The following is a 14,438-nucleotide window of genomic DNA, read 5'->3' on the forward strand; positions in this document are numbered from 1 at the left end:
ACGGAGTTATGTTGTGTTCTGGAGTATGCTGTGTTATGGCGCCAAAGACGGGGTGGCGACCATGTTCACCGAGCCCTATAATGGGCCGGATATGATATATGATATTGACATGCATGATTTGTGTTTCAAAAGCAAGCATTTTGGTATTCTTGTTATTGTACTCATTTTTTGTACTTCTTAATTCAGTTATGATCCTGTTTACTGTATTTCATACTTTATATACTCAGTACATATTTCGTACTGACCCCCTTTCTTCAGGGGGCTGCATTTCATACCCGCAGGTACAGATTCTCGTTTCGGTGATCCGCCAGCGTAGGATTCCTATTCAGCTATCTTGGAGTGCTCCGTTGTTCCGGAGCTTAAAATTTTGGCACAGATCTATTAATATATGTATATGTTTATCCAGGGGTACTGCGGGGCCCTGTCCCGTCATATGTTACTATTGTCACTCTTAGAGGTCTGTAGACATATGTGTGGGTTGTGTATAGTTATTGTTCAGTTGTGTCTGAATGACTGATGTTTTGGGGCGTTCCCATTCGTAGTGGCAGCCTCGTCGGCTTGCGTAGATATATATATATATACATGTTTGGAAAGCTGTGTGTTATGGTAGCCTTGTCGGCTCGTGTATGGCGGGGACGTTCCCCTATATTATGATAGCCTTGCCGGCTTATATACGATGTTATCTGTTAAAAGTTGTAACTCCTCGAGACGGAGTTGTTGTGATATGTTTATATATGCGACGGTTTGAGGCGACGTCATGCCTTTTTATATATAATTTCTTATCATGCTAGTGTGAACTGATTATAGCTAACAGGTATGTATACGAGTGTCTAGCTCGGATACTAGTCACGGCCTACGGGGTTGGGTCGTGACACTCCTATGCAGGTTGAAGATGCTAACTGTGTGAAAAACTCTTAAGGGGGTTATCAAAGGCAAAATTAGAAAGGGGGTTATCAGAATAAAAATCAATGGAGACCTCAGCAGGGACAAGGTACTTACAACAACAACCAGGGAAACTACAATAATGATTATGGTGGCCTACAACAACAACAACAATTTTAGAAATAAGAGTTCCAATCCATATATTCCACCAAAGGGGCAATCAAATGATCAATGTAGTTCGCGGTTGGAGGCTATGCTTGAGAAGGTGCTAGCAAATCAAATCAAGGCTGAGAAGACTTTATCTGGGCTGACTGAAAAAGTGGGATCTCATACGGATTCCATTCAGAAGCTCGAGTCATAGATGTGCGAAATTCTATAGAGCAGCACCCTCATCAAAAGGGAGGACTTCCTAGTGACACTATTCCGAATCCGAAGAATGAGGGAGGTGGTGTAGATCGTGTTTATGCTATCAGTACTTGGAGTGGTAAAATACTCCAAGGTCCTGAAAAGAAGGTAATAGATCTCGAGCCAGTTTCTGAAGAAGAAGAGGTGCAGTCTGATGTACCAATGTTCAACACAGAAATTCCAATTGTGGTGGAAGTTATTGCTATTCCAGAGGGTTCGAAGATGACTATCACAACCTAATTTCTCTAAGTCGTGCAGGGACCTATCTTTTTTACCTCGGTATGCGAACCCTTAACTCAATATTCACAATTTATAGAAAATAGCGGAAGAAACAAAAATAACATAAGTCTCACAAATATAATATAAATAAGTGCGGAAGTAAAAGAAATCCACCCCAGTATACGTCTGGTCATACAAGCGCATCTAAACTAATTACTACAAGTCTGAATAATAATATATAATAGTCTCAAAATCATGTCTCAAAATAGAAAGCAAGGCATAATAATAGGAAGAGTCTTCGGGCAACGAACGTCCTCATACTCACCCTGAAGAGACTCGAATCAACAATCCTCGAATATCAGTCACGAGGGGTAGAAATTTATCTATCGTGGTAATCTGCATCCATAAAAGAATAATACAAGTGCAGGTCAGTACAACCAACAAGTACTGGTAGGTATCATAGGACGTCCTCAGTTAGCTAATATATATACAGAAAGTAAATAAAAGATAGGCATGCTGACAATCAAATACAAGTATAATACAGTCTCATCAATACATATCAAGTCCTCAGGTATCAACAATTCACATCAGTATTCAAACCATCAGCTACCAACAAGGTTCCATAACCGATCAAGTCCATAGTGAAGTATCTAAACCCGAGTGTTCCCAGTTTCATCATATCCGATCAAGCCTATTGTTAAAGCATCAATCTCAAGTGTTCCAAGTACTCATCATAATTGGTAAAAAATTCAATCAAGTATCCACAACACAATAACAATCCAATTACAATGATGAGAACAACTGCAATGCAATGCAATGATATGCATGACATGAATGCAATGGCATATATCAATACCGTAACACACAGCCTACAGATAACTTTTCCATCCTTCACGCCTACTGACCAGCCCGTGTCACACAGCCTAGAATGGTCGCGCAATCAATACAATACTGCCCAACTGTTTCCAAGAAACAACATAGGCCACATATTCATCCCCGGTCAAATGTGCCTTATAGATATATATATGCAAGATGAGTGTTCAATGTTGATTTAAGTATGAAGATGAAAACCACAAGATCTCATATAAACCTCATATCAATTAACAATGTGCCCCACATGGACATCTCATAATATAGATCTCATCTCAATTTTACGATTTTCAGCAAAGACCTTGGAGGCTACACTCTCGGTTAGCTCACTTTTGACCCAAAGAGACCATTGAAACGCTTCCCGAGGTGATTAGATTTGATTCCGGTGACTTTTTATGAAAATTGGGCTTAAAGCGAAAAATGATTGACTCAAAGTTGACTTTCGGGTAAACGGACCTTTTTCGAAAATCCGTCAATTCTGAAAGGTCCAGATGATCATTTATAACTTGTGTGCATATTTGGTTTTGTTCCCAATGCACTCGGGTGTATTTTGAGACTTGGGTTGGAAAGTTAGTTTTGAGGTATCGGGGGTTGACTTGGTCAAAGAGTCCTCCAATGGGAATTCCGAGGCCACAAGTGCATTAGCAGCGCGTTTTTATGTATATCTTCATATTTGGTTTGTGTCTGGGAGGTTCCGGAATGGTTCCAAATGATAATTCCAAGTTTGGAAGACACTAGAAAAATTCTGGTGTCTGGTGGTCGCCGAAGGGGTCGGGTAGGGGTGAGAAGGCTGCCGGTGGCAAATGGCGGCCGCGGTCGACGGGCAGAATCTGCTATTTTAAGTTTTAAAAGCCCCAACCTTAAGTCATTATTTCATTTTTATATCTCTAAGCTTGGGGAGGCGATTTTGAGAGGGTTTTCACTAGTTCTTCACAAAGGTAACATCCTTGACCTTAGAATCATCTATTCACTTCTCTTAACCATTAATCTATGCTAAGATTCTTCCTAAGAGTATGAAGGCTAAGTGGGTTTTGGGGTTTTCTTCTAAAATGAACTTGTGGTTAAAAAATCTTGATTTGTTGGTTGGGTTAGCTCTATTAAGCATGGATTTGATGACAAAATTTATTATTGCATGATTTTAACCTAGTAATAACTAGAATCAAAGAGGGTTTTCATGGGTTTTGGGAGAAAAAGTTTTTAAAATGAAATTGATGAATATATGGAGTTTAATGATGAAATTGTTCATGTTTATGATAGATTATCATGTTTCCATGCTTAGTAATCAATAACCCATGATTATTTCATAGAAATTCTTGAATAAAAAATTAGGGTTCTTAGACCCAAATTGGGAGTTTTTCATATAAAAAGGGTTTTGAGGATTAGTTGAACATTCCTTTGATTTTAATGATGGGTTTGGGTTAATTGGTGTTGAAATTGGTATTTTCATCATAAAATTTCCGTTTTGCCCTTGAGTCCCATTTTTCTAAATTAAAGAGCAGGCTTGACTCGAATAGAATATAACTAATATGGGTGTTGTTCTTCTCGTATTCTTACATAGAATCTCTATTTGATTAGAGTTTGATTGTGTGGAGACTCACCGTGAGGGCAAGGAATTAGCTCGTGGTCCGTGATTTGCTGTTCGGCATTCCAGGTAGGTTACGGTTTACCTTTGTGGTGAGACTTCGACTAGCGAAGCGTATATTTAGATAATATTGTCGGAGATTTCATGTAAACCTTCGGGTATGAAGTTTGGGTTGGATGTTGCCTTAGGGTTTGGTATTGCTTGTGACTTGTTTGATCGGGCTTGTGGCCTGTAGACTCCATAGGACCTTGTTTGGTACGTTGTGTATAAATTGGTGGATTGTTTGTGAATTGGGAGTCAAACGGAAGGACGAATTTACTTGATATTGATACTAGTACTTAGTGTACGCCTTGTTATTGGTATAGAAATTTTGGGATATTTGGCCTTTATTGTCATGGAAATTGGATATTCATTATGATTACTGTGTGGATCATTTGTGATATTGGTGCGCTATGTTTGGCACGGCTTGAAACTTAAGATTGTTCATGGTTTATAGTTGCATTGTCCCATATTCATACTCATATTCATGGCATATTGATCATTGAGTCACTTTAGGCTTTGTGACACGGGATGACAAGTCATTCTAGGCTGTGTGATACTGAATGAACGAGATGCAACTATTGATACTATATTGTTAGGCTATGTGATTGGTACTGATCATAGAAATGAGAAGGAAACATTGATGAATGTGATATCGTGAGACTTGATTATTAGTAAAATTGAGAGTTGTGACTCCTTTGTGGTTTATCTCGTTGCCTTGATGATGATATTACTTGTGCGCCCTTCATGGCATGGTTGGTTGATATGATTCATTGATATTGTACTTGCATCATATTATACATTATTGCATTGGATACTGAGTCATCTCTGGGCTGTGTGCGGATCATCTGCTATAACACAAGGTGTGTGCGGAGTGACCGATATTCTTCTGAGACATGTTTGATATTCAGTCGTCTCTGGGCTGTGTGCGGAGTGACTTATTTGGAACACTGATCTTATGAGATTTTTAGATTTTCGATCCTCTGAGCTGTGTGCAGAGGGGCGGTGCTTGGACTTCGCGAGTCCCCCATGGGTTGTGCTGCCGAGGCGTGGAGGTATTCCGCCATCGGAGTACAAGAGTACAGGCATTGCATTGCATCGCATTGCATTGCATTCATACCTCATATTGCATTGCTTTGATTATACTTCTTGGTTGATTATGACTTGGTTATGGTGTTGGTTATACTTCTTGGTTGTTTGTGAGTTAGACTACGTTGATTGGATCGTACTAGTAGACTTGTTTGATATATGTGAATGGTTGGAACAATTGAGATTAGTTGCTATAACATAAGGTTGGATATGAACGGTGATTACGTGGAAAAGCATGACTTGTATTCTATCGTTTACTTGTTTTCTTTTACCTTATTGTCATTATATATGTCAACTAGTCTTAGTCGGCCTATGATACCTACCAGTACCGTTGTTTTGTACTGACCTACGCTTGCTGCATTCTTTTATGGATGTAGAGTATTAGACAGGTTCACTCCTTTCCCTCGTGGCTGATCGGCGAGGCTGCTGTAGAGTCATTCCAGGGTGAGCACGATGACGGCCGCTGCCCGGATGTTCTTTCCCTTACTTACTTGTCTTACTCTATTTCGAGACAGTTGTATTTTGAGACTTTTTCATCTTCAGACTTGTAGTATTTAGTTAGTGCTCTTGTATGACCAGACCAGATACTGGGGTGGTTTATGATTACTTCCGCATTTATTATATATTCGAATGACAGGCTTCGTTGCTTATTTTCTTTCGCTATATATACTGTGTTTGTAAAGGTTGAATTAAGGGTTCGCCTACCGAGGTGGGATAGGTAGGTGCCCGCGTAACTTTGTGTAACAAGTTGGTATCAGAACCCTAGGTTACCCGGCCTGTAATACAAGAGCGTGTCTAGTAGAGTCTCATGGATCAGTACGATGAGCTCCGTATTTATGGAGGCTAAGACATTTAGGAAAATCTCACTTTCTTTCATTCCTCTCGTGCTACTTTATTCTAATTGGTATCTGGAACGATCGAATTGGTATCTGACTCTTATCTCTCCTCTCATAGATGGTGAGGACTCGAGCTACTACAGCCCGAGGTCGGTGCGAGTGCGGCCGCGGCGGCACTAAGAGGACGAGCGACGGCCGAGGGCGCGAAAGAGCTAGGAGGCCGCGAGCGGCCGCCCTAGCCGGGGCGGTCTCCGGTAGGACAATAGCGGCACGAGAGATCTCCGTCTCCTGAGCCTGAGGAGGTGGCTCCAGCACGGACACAGCCTGAGGTTACTTCTGATCAGGCTATTCATGACACTATGGCCAGGATGTTACGTCATCTTGATACCCAGCAGGTGCAGCTGGGGTTACGACTCCTGGCGGAGGTTCACAGACCAGAGTTGGGGCGTAGACCCCTAAACAAGGACCTACTCGGGTAGTACACCCCGCTGCAGCTATGAATCCCCACATTGATGCGATACCCGCTCCCGGTGATGATATTAGACCCATGGAGGGCGCTGTTATGACCGCGTCGGATCAGGATCTTGTTGGGCGATTCAGGAAGTTAGAGCCGCCGAGGTTTTCGGGTACTTCTTCTGAGGATGCTTATGAGTTTATTCTAGATATGCATGAGTTGCTGCATCGGATGGGGATCGTGGAGACCCATGGGGTTGACTATGTGTCCTACCAGTTTCGCGGCGACGCGAAGACTTGGTGGAGGTATTTCGTGGCTTGCAGACCTGAGGGTTCCCCTCCCCTGACGTGGACTCAGTTTTACCGGGCCTTCCTTGACAAGTATGTGCCGCGGTCTTTGAGAGAGGCACGTAGGGAGGAGTTTTTACATCTTGAGCAGAGGGGCATGTCTGTGGAGGCCTATGTGACTCGTTACCTGTATCTGGCCCGTTATTCCACCCCCTTGATCCCTACTGAGCCTGACAGGATTAGGCGTTTCGTTAGTGGGTTAGTCGGTCCTCTTTTAGATTCCTTGCCTTCAGATGAAGGCCATGGGGGCTTCCTTCCAGTCCATCGTCGAGCATGCTTCTTTAGTCGAGGCCGCTAAGGCCCGTGCATTTGGAGGGGTAGTGAGAAGAGGCAGCGACAAATTGGGAGTTATGGTGGTTCTAGCTCGAGAGGCGCCGGTCAGTCTTCTAGGCCGTATCAGCCTTATGCCTGCAGTCCCGTGCAGTCAGCTTTACAGGCTTCGTCTAGTGGGCCCTCCAGGCAGAGTGTTATGGAGAGATCTCATCTCTGACTTGTTGGTAGTGTGGTTCCGCCTGAGTCTGCAGTTTCTGTTCGTCAGATTCAGCCTTTGAGGATCTGTTATGCATGTAGGGAGCCTGGCCACTTTGCTAGAGAGTGTACTCGACTCAGGCAGGATATTCAGTCTGTGAGGACTCTGGCACTGCCTGGTGGCCGTGGTGGTGTTTCATCTAGAGACGGTGCTCAGTCAGGCCGCGGTGGTTCGCAGGGTCCTCGAGGTGGATCTCAGGCAGGGCAGTTAGGTCGAGGCAGATTTTATGCATTTTCGGGTAGACCCGAAGTAGAGGCTTCAGATGCAGTTATCTCAGGTACCATTTCTGTCCGACATAAGTTGTGTCTGTATTGTTTAATCCAAGGTCTATCTATTCATACGTGCCTTCCTGTCATGCTATAGGTTGGGCCTTGTCGTATGATTTGGGGCTAGCCACCCTGTTGTGTTGTGACTTATCTCGTTCTGTTTGTTATTGGCTTGCTGCCATGTGGAGATAGTAGATATTGGTGACTAGTGATATATCTTGATCACGATATTGTAGTATCTTACTTGTTGACATTGGATACGGGGATAGTGTTCTGTTATGGCCTTTTGGCGATACTGTTGTGATGTATTTGCGATATACGGGTTCAGATTGAGTAATTGGGAATTGGCATAATTGGGTTTAGCTACTAAACGTAGGTGATGACGTGTACTGGGATCCGACACTTGCCCTATTTCTTTTCCGTTATATCGGATGGCACCGGCCGAGTTGAAAGAGCTTAAGGAGCAGTTGCAGGATTTATTAATTAAGGGATTTGTAAACGTGGATACTTCATTAAGGGATTAACCGAGTTAAGTTCGGGGTAACATTTCAAAAATTGAGTGAGGCAATTCGGGCAAGGACGCTTCTGTGAGATACATGAGGATATTAGGGAGATGGTTATGCGATACGCAGATTTAGAGAGTGTTCGGTTTAGATTGGCAAGCGTTAAGGAAACTACAATGGATATAGTTTGTGGCCTACTATTATCTTCAGGTGTGATTCGGTTAGTGTACGAGACTCATGGTTATGTGATAGATTACTGAGTGGGTTCGAGTAATGGTCAGATGATGGCGGTATAAGTGAACTGACAAAAATTGAGGAAAATTCTTTGAAATTCGTGATCGGCAGCTAGTAATAGGCATATTTCAGTGAACCGGCATGTTGAGATTCATAAGAAGTGGCTTGGTAGTACATTGTTGGAAAAGTTCATAACATTCTACAGTAGATGAGTTAGCTTGCGTTAAGAGAAAGGATTGTGGAGTTCCTATTATATGAGGCTACAGGTTTTACGTCGAAAGGTTCAGGATGCTATCGAATTTGCGTATCGGGTAAAAGTTAAGAAACACAAAGATCAGAATCGTAAGGTATAGCTCTTCGGTACTAAGTTGATAACTTGGATAGAACTCAACTTGTGGAGTTGAAAGTGAGGGACACAATTTGTTATGCATTGTATAGCTATGATTGGTTTCGAACTTTGGAGTCAGTTCTAACGACTATCGGTGACATCCGAGAGCTGTGCATTCATTCAGGGTCAGCGTGGTTCGAATTTAGCTTAATGGTCTATGGTTATAATTCCAGGAAGACATTTAAGGATTTGATGTGTTTCGGCTCAGGTTTGAGGTATGATAGATTTACCAAACCTTGTTAGGATTTCCTAGTGGATTTGATGATATTTTTTGAGAACAGTTACTTGGATAGAATAATGGATTGCAATGAGTTTAGTACAGATTCGAGGAGGAACTATTGTGCAAGGGGGATCAGTTGTTTGCTCGACGAGATATTTAGTGGTATGGTTCTTGTATTGTGATTTGAAGGATTAAGAAGATTTGGAACTGGCCAAGTTGGCTGCTGGTAAGATCGATTTTGATGGAATTGCGTAGAGATAGCAGATGAATCAAGGATTCTTTCTGGCGAGAGTAAGTTATGGGTTTAGAATTTTGGTATGTGTGATCATATGTTTCTAAGGAATCGCGGTACGAGAAACGACTCTAGTAAGTGCGAAAGAAAGGTTAGCGAAATCAGAGTATTTCATCGGTTCGGAATAGGCTATGGTCTGTGGTCATGTTTCAAAGGATTGTGATTGGTTTGGGATTCAGTTGTTCGATGAGGATATTTCCTATTAGGAGAAGCTAGATATGAGTTCGAGATACCCCCAGTTATTGCGGGCTCAGGTATCTTCCTCGTTCCCTTCCTTGTCGCTCGAGGACGAGCGATTGTTTAATTGGTATCTGATGTAACGACCCGTTTGGTCGTTATTGCATCTCCGACACTTTTGACCCTTTTCCGAGCTTGGTTAGCTCACTTTTGACCCAAAGGGACCATTGACATGCTTCTCAAGGTGTTTAGATTTGATTCGGGTGACTTTTTGTGAAAATTGGGCTTAAAGCGAAAAATGGTTGACTCAAAGTTGACTTTTGGGTAAACGGACCTTTTTCGAAAATCCGTCGATTTCGAAAGGTCCGGATGGTCATTTAGAACTTGTGTGCATATTTGGTTTGGTTCCCAATGCACTCGGGTGCATTTTGGGACTTGGGTTGGAAAGTTAGTTTTGAGGTATCGAGGGTTGACTTGGTCAACGAGACCTCCAATGGGAATTTCAAGGCCACGAGTGCATTCGTAGCACGTTTTTATGTATATCTGCATATTTGGTTTGTGTCCGGGAGGTTTCGGGATGGTTCCGAGTGATAATTCCAAGTTTGGAAGACACCAAAAAAATTCTGGTGTGTGGTGGCTAAAGAAGGCGGCCCAAAACGGGCGGCCTAAGTCGACTGCTATTTTTAAGTTTTAAAAGCCCCAACCTTAAGTCATTATTTCATTTTCATATCTCTAAGCTTGGGAGGCGATTTTGAGAGGGTTTCACTAGTTCTTCACAAAGGTAACATCCTTGACCTTAGAATCATCTATTCACTTCTCTTAACCTTTAATCTATGCTAAGATTCTTCCTAACATTAAGGCTAAGTGGGTTTTGGGGTTTTCTTCTAAAATGAACTTGTGGTTAAAAAATCTTGATTTGTTGGTTGGGTTAGCTCTGTTAAGCATGGATTTGATGACAAAATTTATTATTGCATGATTCTAACCTAGTAATAACTAGAATCAAAGAGGGTTTTCATGGGTTTTGGGAGAAAAAGTATTAAAAATGAAATTGATGAATAGATGGAGTTTAATGATGAAATTGTTGATGTTTATGATAGATTATCATGTTTCCATGCTTAGTAATCAATAACCCATGATTATTTCATAGAAATTCTTGAATAAAAAATTAGGGTTCTTAGACCCAAATTGGGGTTTTTAATATAAAAAGGGTTTTGAGGATTAGTTGAACATTCCTTTGATTTTAATGATGGGTTTGGGTTAATTGGTGTTGAAATTGGTATTTTCATCATAAAATTCCCATTTTGCCCTTAAGTCCCGTTTTCCTAAATTAAAGAGCGGGTTTGACCCGAATAGAATATAACCAATATGGGTGTTGTTCTTCTCGTATTCTTACATAGAATCTCTATTTGATTAGAGTTTGATTGTGTGGAGACTCACCGTGAGGGCAAGGAATTAGCTCGTGGTCCGTGATTTGCTGTTCGGCGTTCCAGGTAGGTTACGGCTTACCTTTGTGGTGAGACTTCGACTAGCGAAGCGTATATTTAGATAATATTGTCGGAGATTTCATGTAAACCTTCGGGTATGAAGTTTGGGTTGGATGTTGCCTTAGGGTTTGGTATTGCTTATGACTTGTTTGATCGGGCTTGTGGCTTGTAGACTCCATAGGACCTTGTTTGGTACGTTGTGTATAAATTGGTGGATTGTCTGTGAATTGGGAGTCAAACGGAAGGACGAATTTACTTGATATTGATACTAGTACTTAGTGTACGCCTTGTTATTGGTATAGAAATTTTGGGATATTTGGCCCTTATTGTCATGGAAATTGGATATTCATTATGATTACTGTGTGGATCATTTGTGATATTGGTGCACTATGTTTGGCGTGGCTTGAAACTTATGATTGCTCACGGTTTATAGTTACATTGTCCCGTATTCATACTCATATTTATGGCATATTGATTATTGATTCACCCTAGGCTTTGTGACACGAGATGACAAGTCATTCTAGGCTATGTGATACTGAATGACCGAGATGGAAATACTGATACTATATTGTTAGGCTATGTGATTGGTACTGATCATAGAAATGAGAAGGAAACATTGATGAATGTGATATCGTGAGACTTGATTATTAGTAAAATTGAGAGTTGTGACTCCTTTGTGGTTTATCTCGTTGCCTTGATGATGATATTACTTGTGCGCCCTTCGTGGCACGGTTGGTTGATATGATTCATTGATATTGTACTTGCATCATATTCATACTTCATACATTATTGCATTGGATACTGAGTCATCTCTGGGCTGTGTGCGGAGTGACTTATATTCTTCTGAGACATATTTGATATTGAGTCATCTCTGGATTGTGTGCGGAGTGACTGATATGGAACACTGATATTATGAGATTTTCGGATATTTGGTCCTCTGAGCTGTGTGCGGAGTGACGGTGCTTGGACTTCGCGGGTCCCCCATGGGTTGTGCTGCCGAGGCGTGGAGGTATTCCGCCATCGGAGTACAAGAGTACAGGCATTGCATTGCATTCATACCTCATATTGCATTGCTTTGATTATACTTCTTGGTTGATTATGACTTGGTTATGGTGTTGGTTATACTTCTTGGTTGTTTGTGAGTTAGACTATGTTGGTTGGATCGTACTAGTAGACTTGTTTGATATATGTGAATGGTTGGAACAATTGAGATTAGTTGCTATAACATAAGGTTGGATATGAAAGGTGATTACGTGGAAAAGCATGACTTATATTCTATTGTTTACTTGTTTTCTTTTACCTTATTGTCATTATATATGTCAACTAGTCTTAGTCGGCCTATGATACCTACCAGTACTGTTGTTTTGTACTGACCTACGCTTGCTGCATTCTTTTATGGATGCAGAGTATTAGACGGAGTGTTCACTCCATTTCCTCGCGGCTGATCGGCGAGGGTTTCTATAGTCATTCCGGGGTGAGCACGATGACGGCCGCTGCCGGATGTTCTTCCCTTACTTACTTGTCTTACTCTATTTCAAGACAGTTGTATTTTGAGACTTTTTCATCTTCAGACTTGTAGTATTTAGTTAGTGCTCTTGTATGACCAGACCAGATACTGGGGTGGTTTATGATTACTTCCGCATTTATTATATATTCGAATGACAGGCTTCGTTGCTTATTTTCTACCGCTATATATACTGTGTTTGTAAAGGTTGAATTAAGGGTTCGCCTACTAAGGTGCTATAGATAGGTGCCCGCGCGACTTTATGAAATTTGGTCGTGACAAGCCCTAAGTCCCTCATTCTTTATTATTTCGACTCGGGAGTTTTTGAGACCTTTTCGAGGTGGTTCTTGGGAGAAACTCTTGGTGGTAAGTTCTTCTATTTTCTTTTCTATTCCATTGTCCTTAATCACCTTAGGATTCCATTATCATGATAGTTCCTTACGGGATTGATGATTAAAAGAGGGTTCCATGAGTTCTTCTTTCTAGGCTTCTAAATCTTGATTTATTGATTTGGTTAGCTTATTTAAGCATGGAATTTATGACTGGAACCTATGATTGCATGATTCTTCCAAATTAGTGGCTAATTTATAGCATTCGAGTTGGGGGTTTATACCCAAATTTGGGTGTTTTTCCGAGAATCTGAATTTAAGAAATTGTTGGTTCTCCTAGCTTCTAATTGATGGAAATTGATCACCTAGAGTTTTAATTTCATGTTGAAACCTTTAGATTCCTAATTCCCCTTTCTAGTTCATAAACTCCATTCCATTGGTTGGGAATTTGGGTCGTGAATAGAAGTAAGGTTTGATTGATGTTCTTCTTGATTCTAATTTTATGATTCGAATATGCTTAAACATTCATTATCTCAAGACTCAAAGGAAAGGAAAGACTAAGCTGTGATTGCTGGAGACTTTGTTGTTCGGCCTTCCAGGTAGGTTACGGTTTACCCTATGGTGAGACTTCAATTAGTGAGGCATATATTTAGACGATATTGTCGGAGAATGCATGTAAGTAAACCTTCGGGTATGAAGTTGGGTTAGATATTGCCTTAGGATGGGCTTTGTCATATGATTTGGGGCGAGCCACCCCGTTGTGTTATTACTCATCTTGTTCTATTGTTATGACTCGGTGCCACGTGTAGATAGTAGATATTGGTGACTATTGACATATATTGATGATGATATTGTAGCATCTTACTTGTTGCTGTTTTGCGACTAGGACTTTGATTCTATTTCGGGTTATTGTGTAGCCTTTTTATTGATATTGTTGGTGTGCCCATGTGTGGCACTTTTGATATTGACTTGATTATTGACATTGAACTCATACATTACACGCATTGTTATCCTTCATGATATACTGTTGATACATTGATGATATACAAGGAAACACTGTTATGAGCTGGGCTCAGTTGGATGAGAGTAACGTGAGGATCGATGTCCGATGTTTATCCCAGAATCGAGGTATGAGTGCTAGTAGCGATTGTCGAGGTATTTGCTGGAACCATGAGGGTACATGGACTTCGTAGGTACCCCATGTGTTGTGTTGCCGAGATGTGATGTTCCATTATCGGAGTACTTGTGTACGGTGCATTACATTGCATTCACAGTTCATACATTATTGCATTGCATTGTACCATGTCTTCTATTTTGATATTCTTACGATGTAATTGTGATATAACGGATTCGGATTGAATGTACCGAGACTTGGCACAATTGGGTTTAGATGCTATAACATAGGTGATGACTTGTACTTGATTACTGGCTCGTGCTAACTTATACCTTGTTGATTTACCTATTTATCTAACTTTATTGCCTTGATATATGTTAGCTAATCTTAGTCGGCCTATGATACCTACCAGTACTTCTTCTTTGTACTGACCTGCACTTGCTGCATTCTTTTATGAACGCAGAGTTCCAGGTGGGTTCGACCTCTACTCCTCGTGGCTAATAATAGTTTGAGGGTTGCTATTTCGAGTTTTCAGGGTGAGCACGATGACATTCGCCACCTTGAAGATTCTTCTTCATTTACGTCTTACTTGATATTCTGAGACATATTGAGACTATTGATGTATTATTATTACGTCTAGACTTGTAGATTCTAGTTAGATGCTCTTGTATGACC

The sequence above is a fragment of the Lycium ferocissimum genome, chromosome 4 (assembly GCF_029784015.1).
Source record: "Lycium ferocissimum isolate CSIRO_LF1 chromosome 4, AGI_CSIRO_Lferr_CH_V1, whole genome shotgun sequence".
NCBI lineage: Eukaryota > Viridiplantae > Streptophyta > Magnoliopsida > Solanales > Solanaceae > Lycium > Lycium ferocissimum.